This window comes from Tetrao urogallus (genome assembly GCF_951394365.1).
Source record: "Tetrao urogallus genome assembly, chromosome: Z".
Classification (NCBI taxonomy): domain Eukaryota; kingdom Metazoa; phylum Chordata; class Aves; order Galliformes; family Phasianidae; genus Tetrao; species Tetrao urogallus.
Genome location: NC_136816.1, coordinates 44952383 through 44974535, shown reverse-complemented (window position 1 = coordinate 44974535; position 22153 = coordinate 44952383).

Genomic DNA, 22153 nt, shown 5'->3' with positions numbered 1-22153 from the left:
CATCATGAAGTGTCAGTTTGACATATAGTTTATTTCACTAATTTAAATATATCTTTTTTTCTTGAAAAGTGCTCTGAATATTAAAAAGATATTACCAACAGGCATTCTAATTATAAAATCTATGTTAATTCCAGATCTTCTGTCTCCTTTTTTCTTTTTTTCTTTTTTCTTTTTTGTTTTCTTTTTTGAAATTCTCTATTGATTTCTAACAACAACAACAAGAACAAAAATAGAGAATGACAATGGATTAGAATGATTGTATATACTTCAACCAATCTTGACATTAAATTTGCACCAATAATCCCTTGAACCAATAATACAATTTTCAGTATATTCACATTATAGAAATAAATTAAAGCAATCCAGGACTTTTGACGACAGCAGGAGTCCAATAAGTGAATTGAAATTGCTAAGCTACAACTCCTATATTCCATACTTAGCACAGAATCGGAATCATAGAACAACTTAGGTTGGAGGGGATCTTAAAGGGATCTTAGCAACTTGTGCAAAATGTTATCTCCCGGCAAATGGAAGAAAAGAAGGTCATCATGAGTGGTCAACATGGGAAACATTCAACCAACCTGGTTGCTTTCTATGATGTCATGATACACTGAGGATAGAGTAGTAGATGTTGTGTATCTTGACTTAAGCAAGGCTTTTGAGAAAATTACTCCCTCAATATCCCTGTACTGAAGCTTAGGAAACGTGGGTAGATGGGTGAGTAGTAAGGTGGATTGAGAACTGGCTGACTGGCAGATCTCAGAGAGCTGTGATCAACTAGGCCTGTAATATTAACCCCTGAAAACTCCAGGCGTTGGTGCTGGGTCTGGTCATGTGCATCAGTGATTGGGACAAAGGGACACAGTCCGCCCTCAGCAAGTTTGTTGATGATACAAATCCGAGAGGAGTGGCTGGCACACCAGAAGGCTGTGCTACCATTCAATGAGATCTGGTGTCAAAGGCTTATAGCCCTGTTCTATGACTAGTGGGGTGGGAGGACCCACAGACACACACCCCAGGAAAAAGGAAAGGGGAAAAGAGGAAATGGTAGGGAAATGGGCCTAAAAGAAAAACAGCGGCAACAATCTAAGGAGAATCAAAATAATTTACTAAATAAGATATCTGAATGCAAGACAACAGGCTATGATATAATATAACATAATTAGAATTGAAGCTAATAAAATGAATGAAATGAGAGAGGGTGTCAGAAAACAGAATGTCTTATCTAATGCTGAGGTGAGATGTCTAGCCAGGCCAAGCAGAAGAGAAAAGAGAGAGCATCTCGTGATATGAGGACAGTTTTATCTTTCCCTCTGAAAAAAAAAACAGAACAGTACAAAGTCCTCTGGAATATGCAGTATGTAGTTCTTCTCTTCTGAGAATCAGGTACCTGAAACTGCTCATGATGCACAGAACTGAAGCACTTGTCTTGCTCCGATTATCAGAGTGAGAGCAGGTTCTTTAATATATGTATACCCAACATGAGATGAAGAAACAGTGGTTCAAATGTTGGTCCTATGAGTTTATTACAAATCCTGGTTGGTCCTATAAGTTTATTACAAATCCTAGTCACTAAGGCAGATTGGGAAAGGAAGACGACAATTACAAATTAGAGTGATGGGGGAGGGAAGGTAGGTAATAGAAAAGATAGGAAAGGAGAAAGAATTTCACAAAGTGGGGATAATCATCACCAAGATCCAGCAGCATCCTGTTGCACACCATTCTGATGGTCCAAGGCCAATACAAGAACAAAAGCGCAGGTGAGTGCAGCAGCAGAGTAGCTGGCCTTAGCTAGCAAGCAGGTACAGTGACAGAGCAAGCCCAGGAGAGTCTGTCAGCAGGCAGGGATCACATCATGAGGAATCTGATGTCAGACACAACACTCTTGGTTGTAGGTCCCTTTTTTATCCTTCTTCTGCCAGTGGTGCATTCCTGGGCATTTTTGCAAGTCATGCGCAGCACCCCTGAGATGGCTAGCTCCCTCAAGATGAGCCCACACTAAAGATTTTTTCCCTTTCATTAAGCTGCTACTTATCTCCCTCTTGTTGCCCTTGGCAAATCTTTAGACTAAAGATTTTTCTTGCCTGAACTTGTCCAGCTGCGTTCCTCAGCAAGCTTTGAGACAAAGGTGCAAAAAAAAGAATAATCTCTTACAACACTTCATCCCACTGTTGATGTCACTAGTAAAAATACTAAAGATCATCAGTCCCACTATTGCCCATGGCCTCATCCAAACTGGACTTGAATGCCTCCGAAGATAATGCATTGCAGCCTTTTCCAGTGCCTTACCATCCTCTGAGTAAAGAATTTCTACCTAATATCCAGCCTAAATCTTCTCTTTTTTTGAAGTTTAAAGCCATTCCCCCTTTTCCTATAACTATTAGACCATATAAACAATTAGTCTCCTTCCTAAGGCTGCAGTGATGTCTCCACAGAACCAAGCTTCATCACTCTGTCGTCACAGAAAAGGTACAACAGCCTTCTAACCTTCTTCATGGTCCTTCTCTGGACCCATTCTAACACCTTCATATCCTTCCTGGGTCCTCATAAGGGCAGAGTGGAGGGGGACAAGTACCCTTCTCAACCTACAGGCCATGCTTCTCTTGATACAATCCAGGGCACTACTGGACATCTAGCTGCAAGCACATACTGCTTGCTCATATCCAGCGTTTAGTTCAGCAGAACTCTCAAGTCTTGCTCCACAAGGCAGCTCTCAATTTGTTCTATACACATATCTGGGATTGCCCCTACCCAAGTGGAACAACTTGCACATGGCCTTGATAAATTTCAGTTGGTTCACATGGGCCCACTTCTCAAGCCTGCCTAAGTCCTTTAGGATGGCATCTCTAAATTCTGTTTCATCATCAGAAATTCTGGGCATCTATGTCACTCTTCTTCAACACATCAATCCAAAAATGCTGTGGTTCCTCCACGTGTTTCTGCATCAGCCTAACTGTTTTGCTGAATGGTCACCGTATGTTTCAATAGAATGCTTCTCTTTGATGTTTCCAGATAAGAAAAAAGCAGTCCACCTCGAGTTCTCCTGGCACATCCTTTCTTGCAAACTGCTGCACAAACTGCTCTATCACCCTTACTGATATACAATCTTCTACTTGACCATTCTTTTCACCACTCTTCTGGCCATTTGTGTTCCCTAGAGATTGCCTTTGTATGTATTGGGGTGTTACGCTCCTACTCCACATCCAACTCATCCCTCATCATTCACTCTCATGAGAACTGGGGGCTCAGTATCTCCTGGTGGTCCTCACCTCACTCTGGAGTCTCCTTGATTTCCCATCACATAACTGTAATCCCCCACTCTGCTACAGGACAGTGGGGCTGGTTGCCTCAGAAAATGACTTTGTAGTTCATTTGTTGTATCCTTTATACATTTAGCAACACATAAATGAGAATTCACAGGCTGTGTATGTTAACCAGTAATTTTAGCAATTTCGAAGAAAACAAAGCCCTAAAGAATCACTGTTACAAACTGTATGTGCTAGAACGATAAAACACAGCACTGAACCAGGCCCCCTAGTTCTAATTTAGTATTTCTAACTTGCGCAATAAAATGCATATTCTCTAACTCAATATTGGACTGAGTTAAAATTGGCACAATGCAGTCACAATTCTATGCAGATGCTCTGATCTGCTAGACCAATACCAAGAGGCTAATTACAGTGTTCATTTAAAGACCCTTTAAATCTTTGGTGCCCATTCTGTTATTTTATTGATGACATAATATTTGTTTGTATTCCTCTATTTACACGGCAAATATCTTGTATTGAATTTAACTTTAACAGAAGAAGGAAACAAAAATAAGGGAACATAGTATTTTTGTCCATATGTAACTTCAGGTATAGATTAGAATAAATATTAAAATATTTCAAGTAGGAGATGGCTAAATTTTTGCTTTATATAATGTTTACATTATGTCTTATTTTGTAACAACTCCCGTTATCATTTGGATGAGTGACATATTTGTTACTGAAATGATGATTTAGAACAGGCAGTAACAAGAACCTTTTACTGAATAAACTTAGTGCTAATCCTAGTTTTTTGGCTTTGGAGTGTTAATGTGTCATCAGTCATATACGTCCACACATGTATGTGTCAGACTCAACAAGTCACTGCTGTAGCCTTGTTCATAGAATTTGTTTAAAGTGATCATGACTGAAGTAAAAATTATCAGAGTTGTTTTGGCTCACAATTTTGGTATTTTTTTATATCATATATGTTACTATCAAAAATTTCATTTTGAATACATAATAGAATTTCTTAACATGAAGATCTTATTTCTTAAAATTTAAAATTGCAAGAAGAATATGCTGAAAGTTTTTTTATAGTCTGACAAGAAATAGCTCTTTCTATTTGGGACTATCTATCTTCATTGTGTAACAGGATTTTCAGTATGTTGGATGACTAGCAACAGTCTATAACAAAACTATTCTGTTTTCGTTTTAGCCACATTGCACAGTATGCACTAAGATTTGGAACTTGGAAAGAACCATTTGCTTTATCTTACAAAAGTTTTTAGGAATAAGATAAATTGACCCATTCTTTACTAGAATTACAGCAAAGTAGTGTGATAGTAAATAAATTTTTCCATTCATTTCTTGTTTGTTTGATTTACGTTTTTGTTTGTTTGTTTGTTCCTTAAAAGAAAACAGACAGTTTTATGGTTGCAAGAACTTTAATTACTTGTCTCATGTGACCTTGTAGGTCTAGAAAAAGGAGTCACCTATCAACAAAAAAGGCAAAGCTTCAAGGTGGGATATATACCACTTTGCTGTTTAAATACTGAACAAAAGGAAGTACAGCTTATACAAGGAAAATTATGCATATCTGTGTTGCTAAAGGTCTTTTTAAAGCAGGTCTGGAAGGCCTACTTTCAATCTCAGTTCACATCAGAAAGGTCTTTCTCTTGAAAGCTTCCAATGACAGCTTTTGCACACCTTTCTGGGCAATATTTCCTGTGCTACAGTATTCTTCTCCTTATGGATTTATTCACTATTATCTTTTGTACTACCTGCCAGTAACTAAAGAAGTTCTGCTCCATTGTCTTCATGTCATTCTTTCAATTATTTAAAAATTTGCAGTCTATAGATGTACTGCATCCCACACTGTCGTCCTCTTCTTCAAAATGTCCTTTGATGTCACTCGAACATAACAGCTTCTAATGAAACCTCTTCTTTGTTTTTTGTTCTCCTTTAGCTGTGTGGGGGTCATGAAACTGGACAAAATATTCCAGATGAGACTCGGCCGCATAGAGGAGGATAGCAACTTCCTGAAATCTTTTGTCTGCACTCCTCCTAGTATAGTTAAACACTCTGCATTCTAGTGCCTAACCACTCTTTTGGAGAAGTTTTTTGTAATACCTGAATAACCTGAATCTCTTCTGGTAAAATTTGAGGCTATTCCCTCAAGTCCTATTGCTAGCTATATGGGAGAAGAGGCCAATCTTGACTTCACCACAATTTCATTTCAGGTAGTTGTAGAAAGCCAGCCAGCCAGTTCTTTACTCAGCAAAGAGTGTATCTGTCCAAGCCATGGGATGCCAGTTTCTTCAGGAGAATACTGCGGAACACTGTTTCAAAAGCTTTGCTGAAGTCTAGGTAGACTGTGTCAACATTGCCTCCTTGGCAACCATCTCCATCAGCTCCCTCAGCAGCCTCACAAGGATCTCATTCAACCTCATAGACTTGTGGCAGTCCAGGTGGAGTAATAGGTCTCTAACTGTTTCCACCTAGATCACAGAGGATTTGTTCTGCTCCCTATCTCAGATTTCTAGGTCAGGGGGTAGAGCACCATGAGGATAACTAGTCTGATTTTTAAAGACATATAAAGAAGGCATAGATGATGTCAGATCTTTCTTTATTCTCAGTGGTCACATTTCCTGCTGCATCCCATAAAAGGCTGGAGATTTTCCTTAGCCTTCCTCTCACTTTTAATATATTTGTAAAAACGTTTTTTGTTCTCTTTTACTCCAACAGCCAAATTGAGTCAAAGCTGGGCTTTTGCCTTCCTAATTTTCTTCCTGCATGTCCTAACAACTTCTTTCTACTCTCCCTGAGTTGCTGATTCCTTCTTCCACATGACATAGTTTCACTTTTTCTCCTGGATCCTCAGGCAAAGCTCCCTGTTCATTCATGTCAGCTTTCTTCCCTGCCAGCTCATCCTAAGGCACAAGAGGACAGACTGCTCCTGCACCACTAACACATTCTTCTTCAGGGGTGATCAGTCTTTCTGGACCCCTTAATCCTTCAGAACTGAATCCCAAGGCATTCCCCCCACCTCCCTCCAGAAAGTCCAAGCTTGCAGCTTTGCTGGCCCCTCTCCTGACTTCACCAAGAATTGAGGTCTCTAACATTTAATGACCAAACTGTCCAAGACAGCTTCTGACCTCCAATTCTCTCAACAGTCCTACTCTGTGAATAGCAGATATAGCGGTGTGCTTCTGCTGATAGGCTCTCTTACCAGCTGTATCAGGAAGTTGTCTTCTATATACTACAGAAACCTCCTAGACTATTTCTTCAGTGCTATATTATATTTTCAGTACATATAAGGGAAGTCTCCTATGAGAATGAGAGTTGGCAGTCACATAATTTCTCCCAGCTGCTTGTAGAATGCCTCATCCATCCCTTCATCCTGGTTAGCTGATATATAACAGACCTCTACAAGGACGTCGTTCCTGTTGGTCTTCACCCTGATCTTTACTTACAGATATTCAACATTATAATTCCCAGCCTCAAGCTTGACAGCAATGAAACACTCTCTAATATAGAGAGGCATGCCACCACATCTCCTTCCTTGCTTGTATTTTCTGAAGAACTTATAGCCATTTATTCCAGTACTCCAGTCATGTGTGATCCCACTATGTTTCAGTAATGGCAATTAAGTGACAGTTTGCACAGTAGCCTCCAGCTCCTCCTCCTCTTTGTTGCCCATGCTGTGTGCATTGGTGTAGATGCAGTTCAGCTGAGTCCCTTCCCTCTTCCCTAATCCTGTCACCATTCTCCTAGGCTCATCTCTAGCTTAAAACCCTCTCAACAAGCAATGCCAGTTCCTAATACTGCCTGATTCCATTAATATCCTTCTCTTTTTGTTTGTTTGTTTGTTTATAATATGGAAAACCCAGGACTTGTTTTGCTTCTCTTTGTCATGTACTGTGCCCACAGATTTATTTATTTATTTATTTATTTATTTTAATTTTTTTTGTGTGTCTGTCAAGTGAATAGTGGATATAAAGATGGGATATCAGTCTTTATTTTATATAACTGCTATAGAAAAGGCCTTTCTAAACAAGATTGATGAAGTCAAACAGCCAGTAATAAGTAAGACACTGCCCACAAGTGGAAAATACTGAATGTGATGACATTATAAATATACTTAACCAATACTGTAAATGTATTTACCCAGTAATATAACTGTTTTCATGCAATACACATTAGAATTGTTAATGATTTTAATTTCTGGAAATTACCTCCCAACAAGAGCAAAGAGAAGTAACAAACCATACAGATGAACCTGAAAAATTTATAGCAAAATTCAGAAGGAAAACTATCTAAACAACCACCCTGCTAATCAATAGAATTTGTTGGTATCATGTGCAACACTTCATGGACTGCAAAAGCATAAAAAAAATATTAAAATAAATCTGAGTTTTCAGCAAAATAATAATATGTCAATGTATAAATCTCAGTGAAAGCCCGTGTTCACCTGGAGCAGTATATAAAATAAATAAATAAATAAATAAATAAATAAATAAAAATAATGATAATAATAATAAAATAAGAGATTCTGTGAACAGAAGCACATATGAAAATCAACTTTCTGGAGTTTTAATGAAAAACATCCAGCTACCAAGGGAATTCATGTATGTTTAATCTGTGCTCAGTAAAAACTTTCTGAATTACTGGGAATACCTTTGGTCTGTATTCTGCCCAGGAGGCTACTTCATAAGTGAATTGATATATATGTCAAGCCTCTTCTGTTCTCAAAGGTGACTGAAACAGCTGTAGCCAAAGCAAAGGTCTGACAAGAGTCAAAATGACTCTAATCATAGCATCGAGACATAAGTTCTATACATAGTTCATGAACTGTTTTCAAACAATGTATCTGAAAACAATACGTAATTATTTTGCCATGAAATAGCCAGACACAATTTATAATAACTATTCATACCTATGTGAACAAAGTAATCACACCAGGAGCAAACAGTAATACACAAGGTACACTGCTCTAAAAATAATGCCTCCTGTTTTATTATGTTGGCCCATAACATCAGAGACAGATCTTGGAGGCATGGCAGTAGAGATTGAACCTTCCCATCAATGTTCTTTCTTTTTTTTTTTTTTTTTTTTTTTTTTTTGCTCTGTGCAAGATGGCAGCAGACAAAATGTCTCGATGTCACATGATACGTAAGTGCATGTGAAGCAAACAAATGTCTTTTAATTTCTCCATGAAGAAGAAAAAATTAAAAAATAATAAAAAAAAGCAGCCATTAGCTTTCACCAATGTTTGCTGAACGTTTATGGAGGCCAAGCTGTGAATGTGAGCACGATGAGGTGAAAGCTGGTGTATTTCAGTAGTAGTGACAGTGATGTGAAAAACAAGCCATGTTTTGGATATCCATAAACAGCTGTCTCACTGAAATAATGAGCATCTCCATCAGCTCATCTGCTTGAATAGGCTAATGGTGTTGACTAAGTTGAAAAATTATGATAATTTTCTCTATCAAATATTATTGTGCTCCTGTTCTCTGCTGCAATTTCCATATAAGTTCTAAATAAAATGGAAGTATTACTGTGACCAATATGCATTAAAAGAAGTTGCTAGGAGGACAACAGATAGGAACAAGTGATTGTTCATAGGCAGAACTTCCTGTTGGACACTGAGAAGTGTGATTGGTAAAACAAAACAAAACAAAAAAATTATTTGGAGCAAAAAGAAAGAGCAAGATATCCTAAAAAACATCATGAATACAGAAGAAAGGTGAGTAAAAAAAAAACCAATTCCCTTAACTCCTAATTCTACAGGCAAAGAACTTTCAAATCTGTGACCTGCGACTAAAAAGCAATGTCAGCAAGGATCATTGTCAGCTCTGATAACTGTATGTCATGGCACCATGTTTAGAATGAGAGCGTTAAAAATGGTTAATTTCCTAATATACCCATATTTGCATCACTTACTTCAACATCAGTGAACTGAAAAGGAGAAAAAGAATTAGTTGACAAGTGAACATTCAGCAAGAACATGAACGCCTCTGTAGGAGGATGACCTAATCAACAGCCAAGCACCCACACAGACCTCATTAACACTTGGGACAGGAAAAAATGGAAGGTGAGAAGACTCTAAAATTGAGATAGCGACAGATTAATAGGTAAAGCCAAAGCTGAAGATGCAAACAAAGTAGAAAGAGGAATTTATTCATTTTCACTGGCAAATAGATATTTAGCCACTTAGTGGAGAGTATACGTAATGACTGCTTGTGAATATAAATTCTGTAACTACAAAGTTCCGCACTTCCTAATTTACCTAAACTTTCTCCTTGTTCCATTTGTATAAAATGTCTCTTTCACCACGTCAGGATGTCTGTTTCAAATATATCCCCCACAAACCTCGAGCCCAAATCCAGTCTAATTAAAGAGGCAAGTGGAGGAAGGCAGACTTGGAATGAAAGTTTTGACAGTATGCAAACACTGTTCAGTAACAGTCAAAACTTTTACTATGTTATCAATACCATTCGATTCACAAATGAAAAGGACAGCATCATACACTCTGCTAGAAGAAAATTATCATTAACATTGCACTAAAAATGTGCAATTGGCAGCTTTTCATTCCTGAAATATGCCTTTCATTTTTTACTTTTCTAAAACTGCACATTTTAACGAGGCTGTTATTACTATTGCTAGATATTTTGTTTTTTTTTTCCCCCCTGTTTATCTTAGCATTTGATATTCAAAAAAAAAAAAAAAAAAAAAAAAAAGAAAAGAAAAGAAAAAAAGAAATCTCAGCTTTTCATGTTAAAGGGACAATGTTTTGCATCATGCCTGAATTGGCATTAAAAAATTTGACTGCATTCAGTATATGAACTACAATGGCTAGGGATTCACTAATAGTTCACTGCCTGATTTGTATAGTAGCATTCAATGAACTCAAGCTCCCTTATTTACCTATCATTCTAGTGTCATTCAGTCAGAACTCACGTGACTATATCAGTGAAGAAATTTTGGTGTCATGGTTTTGTGATTTTTTTGGTTTTCAGTATTCCACATCATAACATCATGTAGTGCACTGGAACTTGAAGTGTTACAGGGTACCTGTCCCTGTATGTCATGAAAGTCATGGAATCCAGCCCTTCCTGGTTGGGTGGTCATTTACTGCCTTGCAGGGGGTGTTAGAAGATGCTTTCCAAGCTGTACCAAGTTTTTCACGTTTATCAGTCTCAGGAACTCTCTTTCTCTCCTATTTTATTTGATTTATTAGTCTCAATTTCAATTACATTGTACTATATTTTGTTATCTTGCATTCTGATATCATAGTTAGTTAAGTAAGTTTTCCTCCATAGATTGTTGCCACTGTTGTTTTTTTTTTCTTCCCTTCCTTGAGCCCAGTTTCCATCTCCCTACCCCTTTCCCTTTTCCTTCCCATTCTGTGGGGCTGGGGGACCTAGGAGCCTACTGCCCCCCCTGTCATGGGCATAGATTGATCTAGTTAACTTCATGACATTTGACCATGCCCAACAAGAACTTACAAAGTTAGCTTAATGAATGGTGCAGTTTATTAACAGCAGATTACAGGTTATTTTGGATTGCTAGTGACAACTCACTGCCTGCAGTGTGGGGTTAACCAAGAGTAATGTGAAGCACATGCAAACAAGTTAAATCCTGGCCACAAGCACATTATTTTATAAAATAAACTCTATAGATACGACGATTTCACAGCACTCAGTATAGCTAGTAGTGTGAGAACCTTACACAATAGGTGTCTCTATCATGTGGGAGTAGGTACTCAGCCTCTCAGTTGATCTCTGATTCTAACAGTGTCCTCCTGAGTTGTCTGCAATGGTATCTTTTCTAATCTTAATAATCTAATAATATATAATATCTTAATAATTTAATCTAATAATCTTTAATCTGTTTTAAGCCATTTTCATATTGTTTTTTATACCACAGGTGGAGTTTGACTGACTGTACTCATTATATACCATTATTCAGTTTGGTGTAAAATTATCTCACCTTGGTTTTGAAGATAAAAGATAAAAAATTCACACCACATGCTCAGTGTTGGGTGGTCACATCTTAGATGTGGGTAGCTTTTGGGAAGGAGGTGTGTTTTGGCATTATAATGAGTGTACAGATTCACTGAGCAAAGTTCACCACAGTTCATCATTTTGTCAAAAATATGAAAGACTTTTGGCCCAGAGGTAGCAGGTAATCAGTTTGGCACCACAAAGTTCCCATCTAGGCTTTGTTGTTCTTAGAGTCAATACATCAGGTTCTCCTGATGTTGCTGATGCCTAAGGTTGCCTAGGGAACCACTATGGATGACAGAACTTGGTCTCATAGTCTCTACTTCTCTCAGTACATTCTGTGCTATTTAATAGCATACAGATTGCACTCTGCTCTTGTACCACAGCAAACAATCTTTTTAATTTCCAGTTAACAATGCTATACTTTGATAAATAATTTCATGCAGCTTTGCAGAAAAGTGTTCGTAAAATATGAAAAACTTCTAGTTGTTTTGAACTTATTGCTAGATCTCGTAATTTTAGTATTTTGTAAATAGCTATGTTCAAAGAGACAAATTTGAAAGTAATTTTTCATAAGAAATTCTTTTAGTCATCTACTGTTTGAGAAGAGAACAGTCTCTCAGTGAAGAGATCTTTCTTAATTTTTTTATGTGTTTTGGTAAGAGGTCAAATAAGTATGCTACTGATATATATGTCATTTTCTACTGATGATATTCTCAGTACTCAAAGAGGAGCTATAAGAAAGTAGACAAAAGACTCTGTAGCAAAGTCTGCAGTGATAGGACAAGGGAAATTGTTTTGAAATAAAACAGGTGAGATTGAGATTGGATACAAAGAAAATATTTTTTACTCTAGATATAGCACAGTGTACCTAGAGACATTTAAGGTCAGGCTGGTCCTGGCTCCAAGTAACCCAGTGCATCCATAGATGTTCCTATTCATTGCAGGGGAGTTAGACTAGATGAACTTTGAAGATCCTTTCCAACTCAAAGAATTCCATGGTTCTATATATTTTGACTTATTCTAAAATGAGATTTAACTGACACAATATCATTGCTTTGGGAAAAAAAATACTATCAGTATCAAATTTATAAAAAGAAAGAGAGGAAAAGAGAGAAAGGAAGGGAGAAAATTATAATGACAAGGAAAAAGAAAGAGGAAAATTAGCAATGTGAGTCATATTCTATAGTTAAGCCCACATGGCCCAAACTAGACATATCAGTGTGTATAAAAACTGTCACATTGCTGTTTCCACTTGGAATAGTATTTTACACTTCCTATACTATTAAATAAAGCAATCGTATAGTCTACTGACAGGTCTATTTTTAAATTTTCAAGAATTTTCCTCAGCTCAATAAGTATTGATATATAACATGATTATAACAACTATTATTAATGATAATTATTTTAGTGATAAACGCATTTCTGATTAATGCTAATAGGTACTTCACTGTCCTCTTTGCTGTCTAATCCTGAGAACTGTATGTTGAGCAATGAAACTTCTTTGCTTTGTGCTTTGTTGTTTTTTTAAGCCCCCTCCTCTGTCTCAAAAAGGCAGCAGGTGTTCTCAGGGCTGCCACGTGTCATATGTTTGCTTTGCCACATTTAATGACACCCCACCGAGTCACACCTGTCTACAGCCAGGCTTATTTAATGTAACTTGCCCTGAGTAATAAAAAGGAAGTGACTTCATGTTTCCAAAACAAAGGTCTTTTATAAAATCATGTCTTTCTAGAGATGCTGCAATTGCTTTTAGTTAGCATTCAGACTGTGGAGCTATTTTCCATGTCTATTTTCAAAGGCTTCTACTCTCCACTCTTTCTCTTCAACTTCTACAGAAATTGTCACATTTTCTATTTCCCTCTAACAAGATTTTTTGTTGTTGTTGCTTTTCAGTTTCTTCTTTGAGAAGTCTTCTTATACTTTTTTTTATTCATTTTTTTTTCTATTCATTTTTTTTGTATTATATTACACAAAATATGCTTATTATACTATCTTGGGAATATAACTTTGAAGTATAAATCCACTGAAATAGGTCATGACCTTTACTGTTAGCTTAGCCTGTTACTTTAGTCTAATCAGTTATTTTTCTAGTGAAACTGTTTAATGTCCAGCTGTCTAGAATCTTCTTCAGACAGCTTTTGAATATTTCAAAGGATGGAGGTTTCTCTGGGTAAGTTCTGATAGTCTGCTCTGGGTCTGTCTGGAGTGAACTTTCCCGTCTTCCCAGCAGCTCATACAATTCTGTCCTTTACAATTTTTCTACGGTGGTATTCATATTACAGCACTGTCTTGTTTATTGTAGAGTATTTCTAGCACAGCACCAAGACTATTTCTTGAGCCCCACAACCCTTGCAGAGGTCAGTAGACCGCAAGGCAAAAAGTGAGGAGGGGGATCTGATAGGAACATTTGCTTAAAGCGATATGCAGAGAGTCACAGAACCACAGAATATCCTTAGTTGAGAGGTACCCACAAAGAACATTTGGCCAGTTCCAGGGTCCACACAGCGTCACATAAAAATCAAAATATGTTTCTTAGCCTTGTGCAAATGCTTCTTGAACTCCATGCTTTATGATATTATATATTATTATATTATATATATATATATATATATATATATAATATATATTATGATATTATATTCAATAATGTCAGATGAGGAAGGGGAAAGAAGAACATGGAAAGAACATGGAAATCCATGGAAAATCCATGAAAATCCATGAAAATCCATGGGAATCCATGGAAATCCAAAAAACATGGAAAGTGCTTGTCCTCCTGAGTAGCTGAGAGACATACTGAGGCATAGCTTCATGAAGCATATTCAAATCTTGCTTGCCAATTGGAAGTAGGGATTAATGGCTTTATCTTTCTTACTTCTGGGGCTGCAGCATGTTTTTTATTGCTGTTGTTTTAATTAAACTGCTCTTTACAACAATCAGTGAGCATTTTTTTCATCAGATTTTCTCTCTGTTCTGTTGAAGAAGTGGAATGAGAGAACAGTGTAGTAGAACTTAGCTGCCTACAGGTGTAAAAATATGACACTGCTTTCCAGCATCTACTGCAAGGCTCAAACAATACATTTGTCTAGAGCACTTAGAAAGGAACATACAGTTATTGTTTGTTTAACATTCTCTGCTTGTGATGTTGACTAATTGGCTCTTGATATTGCTCTGTGTGATCCTCTTTTATGTGATACATTCTATATTCTCTTGATTGTTTCAGCTCCCCTCACTGTAAAGCACTGGCCTTAATACAAATCTGATATTTAGATGCTGCATTTTATCATCTCTGTAATTTGGGCATGACCTCTTGGAGATTATTACCAATCTATTCTCTATATTTTCTGGGAGTCAACTGATTGTGGATATTGGGAATGGTACCTGTTTCTTCTTTCCCTAGAGGCTAATTACAATTGCTTTTGTCTACTTTGAACATCCTTTGGTAACCAACATACTCCTGCAGTCTCCACGATATGTTTCTGACTTTTATCTAAAGTTTGTTAGTTAAGGATATCACCTGGGAATCCTCTCCAGGCAGTGTGATTGTGGGTTGCAAGACAATTGGAAGGATATAAGAAGGTGTCTGGCATGCTATTTTCTCCAATGGTTTTGAACTTTACTCTGTGAACAAGTGCAGAATACTTAACATTAAACAAACAATGCCACACAAAACAAACAAACAAAAACTTAGTATTTGAAAGTATGCCCTGACATAGAACCCTCAAGGGAAAGAAAAGATCTATAGATTTGATGATCAGACTACAGACACTGTGGCTACTTCAGTTCATTGTGGCTAAACTAGATAACCCTTGCCAATATTACTCACTCCTATAGTCAAGAAGAATCTTTGGATAAGGAAGTGAGGAGGGGAAAAAAAACTGTCCTTAGGAGGTACCACGAGAAAGAATCAGAAGAAGCAGACTACTCCATAGCAGGGTCAAGAAAAGAATTGGAAGTGGAAGAGATAGAAATAACAAATGAGTAAGAAGCAACTTTCTTCTGAGTGAGATGCAAGATGAGTAAAAATAAATAAATAAATATCTGCCATCTCCTGTATGACCACACTGACACTTGGTTGTTTTGATGCTAGGTTATTAGGTCTAAAATTCAGGAGCCAGAGGAAGAAGAACAACAGATAGGGTATCTTTTGGAAACAGTTGGAAAAACATATGTATGTACAAATAGAATCTCATGTCTTCCTGAGCAATTGCCATGTGAATTACTGACCTCCTTTTTGTGCTGCCGTTGGACACTACTGGAAAAGCCTGAAAATAAATTTTCTCAACTGCAATTCATTATCTTGTCTGTAAGAATGTTATGAGAAAGACTTTAAAGCCTTAATTATGATTAAGTAGACAATATCCTCTACTCCTTCACTTACTCAGAGACCAATTTCATCACAAAATTATCATGTTGATCAGTTACGGCTTCCCATTGGTCAAGCATAACTTCCATCTTGACTGCTCTTTGACAACTTCCATAGTTCCATGTCCTAAGAATGGCTTGTAGTATGAGTTTTTCCACCGCTTTTCAAGGGATCAAGGTGAAGCTCACTATCCTGTAGGGACAGTGCACATCTTTTATGACTTTCCTAGTCAATCTCAGGTGAAATTTCATCTGAGCTAGTGATCTTTTCAGTAATAGAGACTTCAAACCTGCAGATCTATACACAAAGAAATAATAAAAATAAATGTTTTGGAAACCATATTTTACTTTGTAGGCAGAAACTTTTTTCCTTATATTGCAGCAATTGGAAAGGATGAACTTGCTTTTATTCTGACTTCAATTTCTTGGACAGTTTTGTTTATGCTCTCTGTCTTATTCTGATTTTAGTTCCCCTGATTACTTCCTCTGGCCTTTGTGGCCAGCTAATGACTGTAGCCCAAGCTGTACTGGTCCTGGCCTTGCTCCTGTCTGTTCAGATTTATGCTCACTCTTTCTGTCTCTCTCTCCATCATTGTGCTCCTTTTGTTGATTTCTTTTCCACTACTTCACCTAGGCCATGGTTAATACATTTAATGAGATTCCCATATGTGAAAGACAAAAATGTTTTTCTTTTTGTCTCAAAGCTTGCTTCATGAGGCCTTACTGATGATAAGACTCTAAGTGGCAACTGCAATAATAATCTAGGGAGACAAATGGTGGGTGTCACTTTGCCACAGTATCTCTGCTCATGATTGTAAAGATAAGCAGAAGTGGGACAAGCACTCTTTTGGTGTCTGTTATAGACCGCTGAATCAGAATGAGGAGATGGACGAGGTCTTGTGGGTAAGAATCAAGGGGCGGGCTGGTATGGCTGACACCGTTGTGGGTGTGTGCTACAGGCCCCCTGATCAGGAGGAGGAGGTTGATGAGGCCTTCCACAAACAGTTGGAAGCAGCGTCACAATCCCAGGCACTGGAGCTTATGGGGGACTTCAATTATCCAGATGTTTGCGGGAAAAGCAATGTGGCCAGGCGTGCGCGGTCCAGACGGTTCCTGCAATGTGTTGAAGACAACTTCCTGATGCAGGTGGTTGAGGAATCGATAAGGAGAGGGGTACTGCTGGACCTTATTCTCACTAATAGAGAAGGGCTTGTCAGGGAAGTAAAGGTCGGGGGCAGCTTGGGTTGTTGTGACCACGAGATGGTGGAGTTCAAGATCCTGAGTGGAAGAAATAAAGCAAAAAGTAGGATTGCTATCCTGGACTTTAGGAGAGCCGACTTCGATCTCTTCTGGGACCTACTTGGAGCTGTCTCATGGGCTAGGGTGTTGGAAGACAATGGGGCCTGTGAGAGCTGGTGGGCATTTAAGCAGCTCTTCTTCCAAGCTCAGGATCGGTGTGTCCCTGTGAGGAAGGAATCGGGAAAGGGTGGCAGGAGACCTGTGTGGATGAGCAAGGAGCTCGTGCACAAACTCAAAGGAAAGAAGAAGGCCCATGAAATGTGGAAAAAGGGTCTGACTACTTGGGAAGAATACAGGAATGTTGTCAGGGTCTGCAGGGATGCGACAAGGAAGGCTAAAGCCCGCCTGGAATTAAATCTGGCAAAGGGGATAAAGGATAATAAAAAAGGTTTTTTCAAGTACATTAACAGTAAAAGGAAGACTAGGGAGAATGTGGCTCCCCTGCTAAGTGACGGGGGTGTTCTGGTAACAGGGGATGCTGAGAAGGCGGAAATACTGAATGCCTTCTTTGCTTCTGTTTTCAGTGAAAAAGCTCCCACTCGGGAATCTGAGACCCTGGAGGTGAGTGAGAGGATCTGGGGAATGGAAGACCTCCCTTCTGTCAGGGAAGAGGTGGCCCAGGAGCGCCTAGGCAACACCAATGTTCACAAATCCATGGGACCCGATGGGATTCATCCACGGGTGCTGAGGGAGCTGGCAGAGGTGGTTGCTGAACCGCTTTCTGTCATCTTTGAGAAGTCTTGGAGGACGGGGCAGGTGCCTGAAGACTGGAAGATAGCCAACGTCACCCCGGTCTTCAAAAAAGGCAAGAAGGAAGACCCAGGCAATTATAGGCCAGTCAGCCTCACCTCTGTCCCTGGAAAGGTGATGGAACAGCTTGTACTGGATGTCATCTCCAGACAACTGGAAGAAGAGGAGGTTATCAGGAGTAGTCAGCACGGGTTCACAAGGGGGAGGTCGTGCTTGACCAACCTGGTAGCCTTCTATGATATTGTCTCTGGCTGGGTGGATAGGGGGAGAGCAGTGGATGTAGTCTACCTTGATTTCAGCAAGGCATTTGATACTGTCCCCCACAACATCCTTATAACAAAGCTGAGGAAGTGTGGGATAGATGAGTGGACAGTGAGGTGGGTTGAGAACTGGCTGACTGGCAGAGCACAGAGGGTCGTTGTTGGTGGTGCAGAGTCCGGTTGGAGGCCTGTAACCGGCGGTGTTCCTCAGGGGTCTGTGCTGGGTCCGGTCTTGTTCAACATCTTCATCGATGACCTTGATGAGGGGATAGTGGCCACCCTCAGCAAGTTTGCTGATGATACAAAGTTGGGAGGATTGGCTGACACGCCTGAAGGCTGTGCTGCCATTCAGTGAGACCTGGACAGGCTGGAGAGCTGGGCAGAAAAAAACCGGATGAGGTTTAACAAAAGCAAGTGTAGAGTCTTGCATCTGGGGAGGAATAATTCCATGCACCAGTACAGGTTGGGGGATGACCTGCTGGAGGGGAGCTCTGCGGAAAGGGACCTGGGTGTCCTGGTGGATGACAGGTTGTCCATGAGCCAGCAGTGTGCCCTTGTGGCCAAAAAGGCCAATGGCATCCTGGGGTGCATTAGAAAGAGCGTGTCCAGCAGGTCGAGGGAGGTGATCCTCCCCCTCTACTCTGCCCTGGTGAGGCCTCATCTGGAGTACTGCATCCAGTTCTGGGCTCCCCAGTACAAAAAAGACAAGGATCTCTTGGAAAGAGTCCAGCGGAGGGCCACAAAGATGGTGAAGGGCCTGGAGCATCTCTGCTATGAGGAAAGGCTGAGTGAACTGGGTCTGTTCAGCCTTGAGAAAAGACGACTGAGAGGGGACCTGATCCAGGTCTATAAATATCTAAGGTGTGGGGGGCAGATTGGCGAGGCCGGACTGTTTTCAGTGGTGAGTGGAGACAGGACAAGGGGAAACAGCTGGAAACTGCAGCATAGGAAGTTCCGCACAAACATGCGCAAGAACTTCTTTACAGTGAGGGTGACGGAGCACTGGAACAGGCTGCCCAGGGAGGTGGTGGAGTCTCCTTCTCTGGAGATGTTCAAGACCTGCCTGGATGCCTACCTGTGCGACCTGGTGTAGGGAACCTGCTTTGGCAGGGGGGTTGGACTCGATGATCTCTGGAGGTCCCTTCCAACCCCTACAATTCTGTGATTCTGTGATTCTGTGATTCTGTGTTCTACAAGCAGCTTGCGGAAAGTCGTGCGATCGCCAGCACTCATTCTTGTGGGGGATTTCAACTTCCCTGATATATGTTGGAAATATAATATGGCTCAAAGGAAGCAGTCCAAGGGGTTTCTAGAATGTGTGGAAGATAGCTTCCTTACACAGCTGGTACGAGAGCCTACCAGGGGTGGTGCCCTGCTTGACCTGCTCTTTGCTAACAGAGAAGGACTGGTAGGTGATGTGAAGGTTGGAGACTGTCTAGGGCAGAGCGACCATGAAATTGTACAGTTCTCTATTCTTGGAGATGTCAGAAGGGTGACTACCAAAACTGCTATCTTGAACTTCAAGAGGGCGGACTTTGACCTGTTCAGGATGCTTGTAGCACAGGTCCCTTGGGAGTCGCTCCTTAAGGGTAAAGGGGTCCAGGAAGCCTGGACGCTCCTCAAGGTGGAAATCTTAAAGGTGCAAAAACAGACTGTCCCTGAATACCGTAAGGCAAGCCGTAGGGGGAGAAGACCGGTGTGGATGAGCTGGGAATTACTGTCAAGACTCAGGAAGAAAAAAAGAGTCTATGTCCTCTGGAAGAAGGGACAGGCTACTAGCGGAGATTACAAGGAAGTTGCTAAGGTATGCAGGGAGGAAGTCCAGAAGGCGAAAGCCCATCTTGAACTTAGATTGGCCACTGCAGTAAAGGAGAATAAGAAATCCTTTTACAAATACATCAATGGCAAGAGAAGAACCAAGGATAATCTCTATCTGTGAGAATCCTTCTTTGTTTTTTGGCTCAAAGCTTGCTTCCTGAGGTATTTCTTGTGATAAGACCCTGAGTGATTTGTTGAGGAGGCAACTAATGGGTGCTAACTGTGTGGCAATCGATATCGCTTTGGGAACATTTGAAAGCCCCTTCCTCCAGAGCTGCTTGCTCTGTAGAAGAGCGGATGAGAGTGCTCTGGAGTGTTTACTGGCAGAAGATCTGGCCTGTGACTAAACAGCTCCAGCTAGTTGTGGGAAAATTGGGGAACGATACCATCGTGTTCTGTGAGAAACAGGATGCAGATGGGCATCCCTGCTCCCTCTTATCTGCTGGCAAGGCCCGGAAGATGGGAACAAAGGAGTTTCTGCTGAGATCCCAGAGCCAGAAGCTGTCACTCAAAGGAGAGCTGACTCAACCACTTTGGATTTGAGCTGTCACTCCAAAGACAGCTGACTCGACCACTCTGAAACTATTGAAAAGGGGCCATCATCACCATGGTCGTCTTGTCGTCGTGCTTCTCGTCGTCGTCGTTGTCAACAGAACAACTCTGCCTGACGACCCACTGCTACTGAAGATCAAAGACTGAACTATGAACCACGCTGGATCCATGGTGGTGACTATGTCCCTCTTGCTTCCTATAAAGACTCCTTGCTTCTTCTCTTCTATCTTTTCTATTGCCCTCCTTCCCTTCCCCATTACCCTAATTCATAATAGTGTCCGTCCTCCCCTTCCCCATTTCCCTGATTAAGATTTGTAATAAACTGGTCGGACCAACATTTGAACCGTTGCTTCTTAATCTCACGCCGGGTATATAGATAATAAAAGAACCTCCTCTCCCTCCTATAAATTGGAGCGAGACACTATCCTTTAATTGATGTGGCGGGGAATGTGACCACGGAAGACAAGGAGAAGGCTGAGGTCCTCAACGCCTTCTTTACATCTGCCTTTAATAGTCAGACCAGTTATCTTCAGGGCACTTTGTGCCCTGATCTGGATATCTAGGCTGATATGCAGAATGTCCCCCCGGAGATTGAGGTGGAGGCTGATAGGGAGCTCCTCCTCCATCTGGACAGTCACAAGTCCATGTGACTGGATGGGCTTCATCCTAGGGTGCTGAGGGAGTTGGCGGGGGTGATTGCTAAGCTGCTCTCGGCTATTTACCAGCACTACTGGTTGACTGGAGAGGTTCCAGAGGATTGGAGGCTTGCTGATGTGACTCCCATCTACAAGAAGGGCTGTAAGGAGGATCTGGGAAACTACAGGCCTGTCAGCCTGACATCAGTGCCAGGGAAGGTCATGGAACAAATCGTCCTGGGAGAGATCACACAGCTCGTGCGTGACATCCACGGGATCAGGCCCAGCCAGCATGGGTTCATGAAAGGCAGGTCGTGTTTGACCAACCTCATCTCTTTCTATGACTGGGTGACCAGACTGGTAGATGAGGGAAAGGCTGTTGATGTAGTCTACCTAGACTTCAGCAAAGCCTTTGACATGGTCTCTCACAGTATCCTTCTGCGGAAACTGGCAGCCCATGGCTTGGACAGTTTTACCCTCCGTTGGATAAGGAATTGACTGGAGGGCCATGCTCAACAGGTGGTGGTCAATGGAGTGAAGTCTAGCTGGCAACCTGTTTCAAGTGGTGTCCCCCAGGGGTCGATACTGGGGCCCATCCTGTTTAGTATCTTCATTGACGACTTTGATGAAGGGATTGAGTGTACCCTGAGTAAATTTGCAGATGACACCAAGCTGGGAGATGGTGTTGATCTGCCTGAGGCAGGGAGGCCCTGCAGAGGGATCTAGATAAGCTGGATTGTGGGGCCGAGGTGAATGAGATGAGGTTTAGCAAGGCCAAGTGTCGAGTCCTGCACTTTGGCCACAATAACCCCATGCAGCGCTATAGGCTTGGGGATGAGTGGCTGGATGACTGTGAAGAGGAAAGGGACCTGGGGGTGTTGGTTGATGCTCGGCTGAACATGAGCCGACAGTGTGCCCAGGTGGCCAAGAGGGCCAACGGCATCCTGGCCTGCGTTAGAAGTAGTGTGGCCAGCAGGAGCAGGGAGGTGATCATCCCCCTCTACTCAGCACTTGTGAGGCTGCACCTTGAGTACTGTGTTCAGTTTTGGGCCCCTCACTACAGGAAAGATGTTGAGGTCCTGGAGCATGTCCAGAGAAGGGCAACGAAACTTGTGAGGGGTCTGGAGCACAAGTTTTATAAGGGGCGGCTGAGGGAGCTGGGATTGTTTAGTCTGGAGAAGAGGAGGCTCAGGGGAGACCTCATTGCACTTTACAACTTC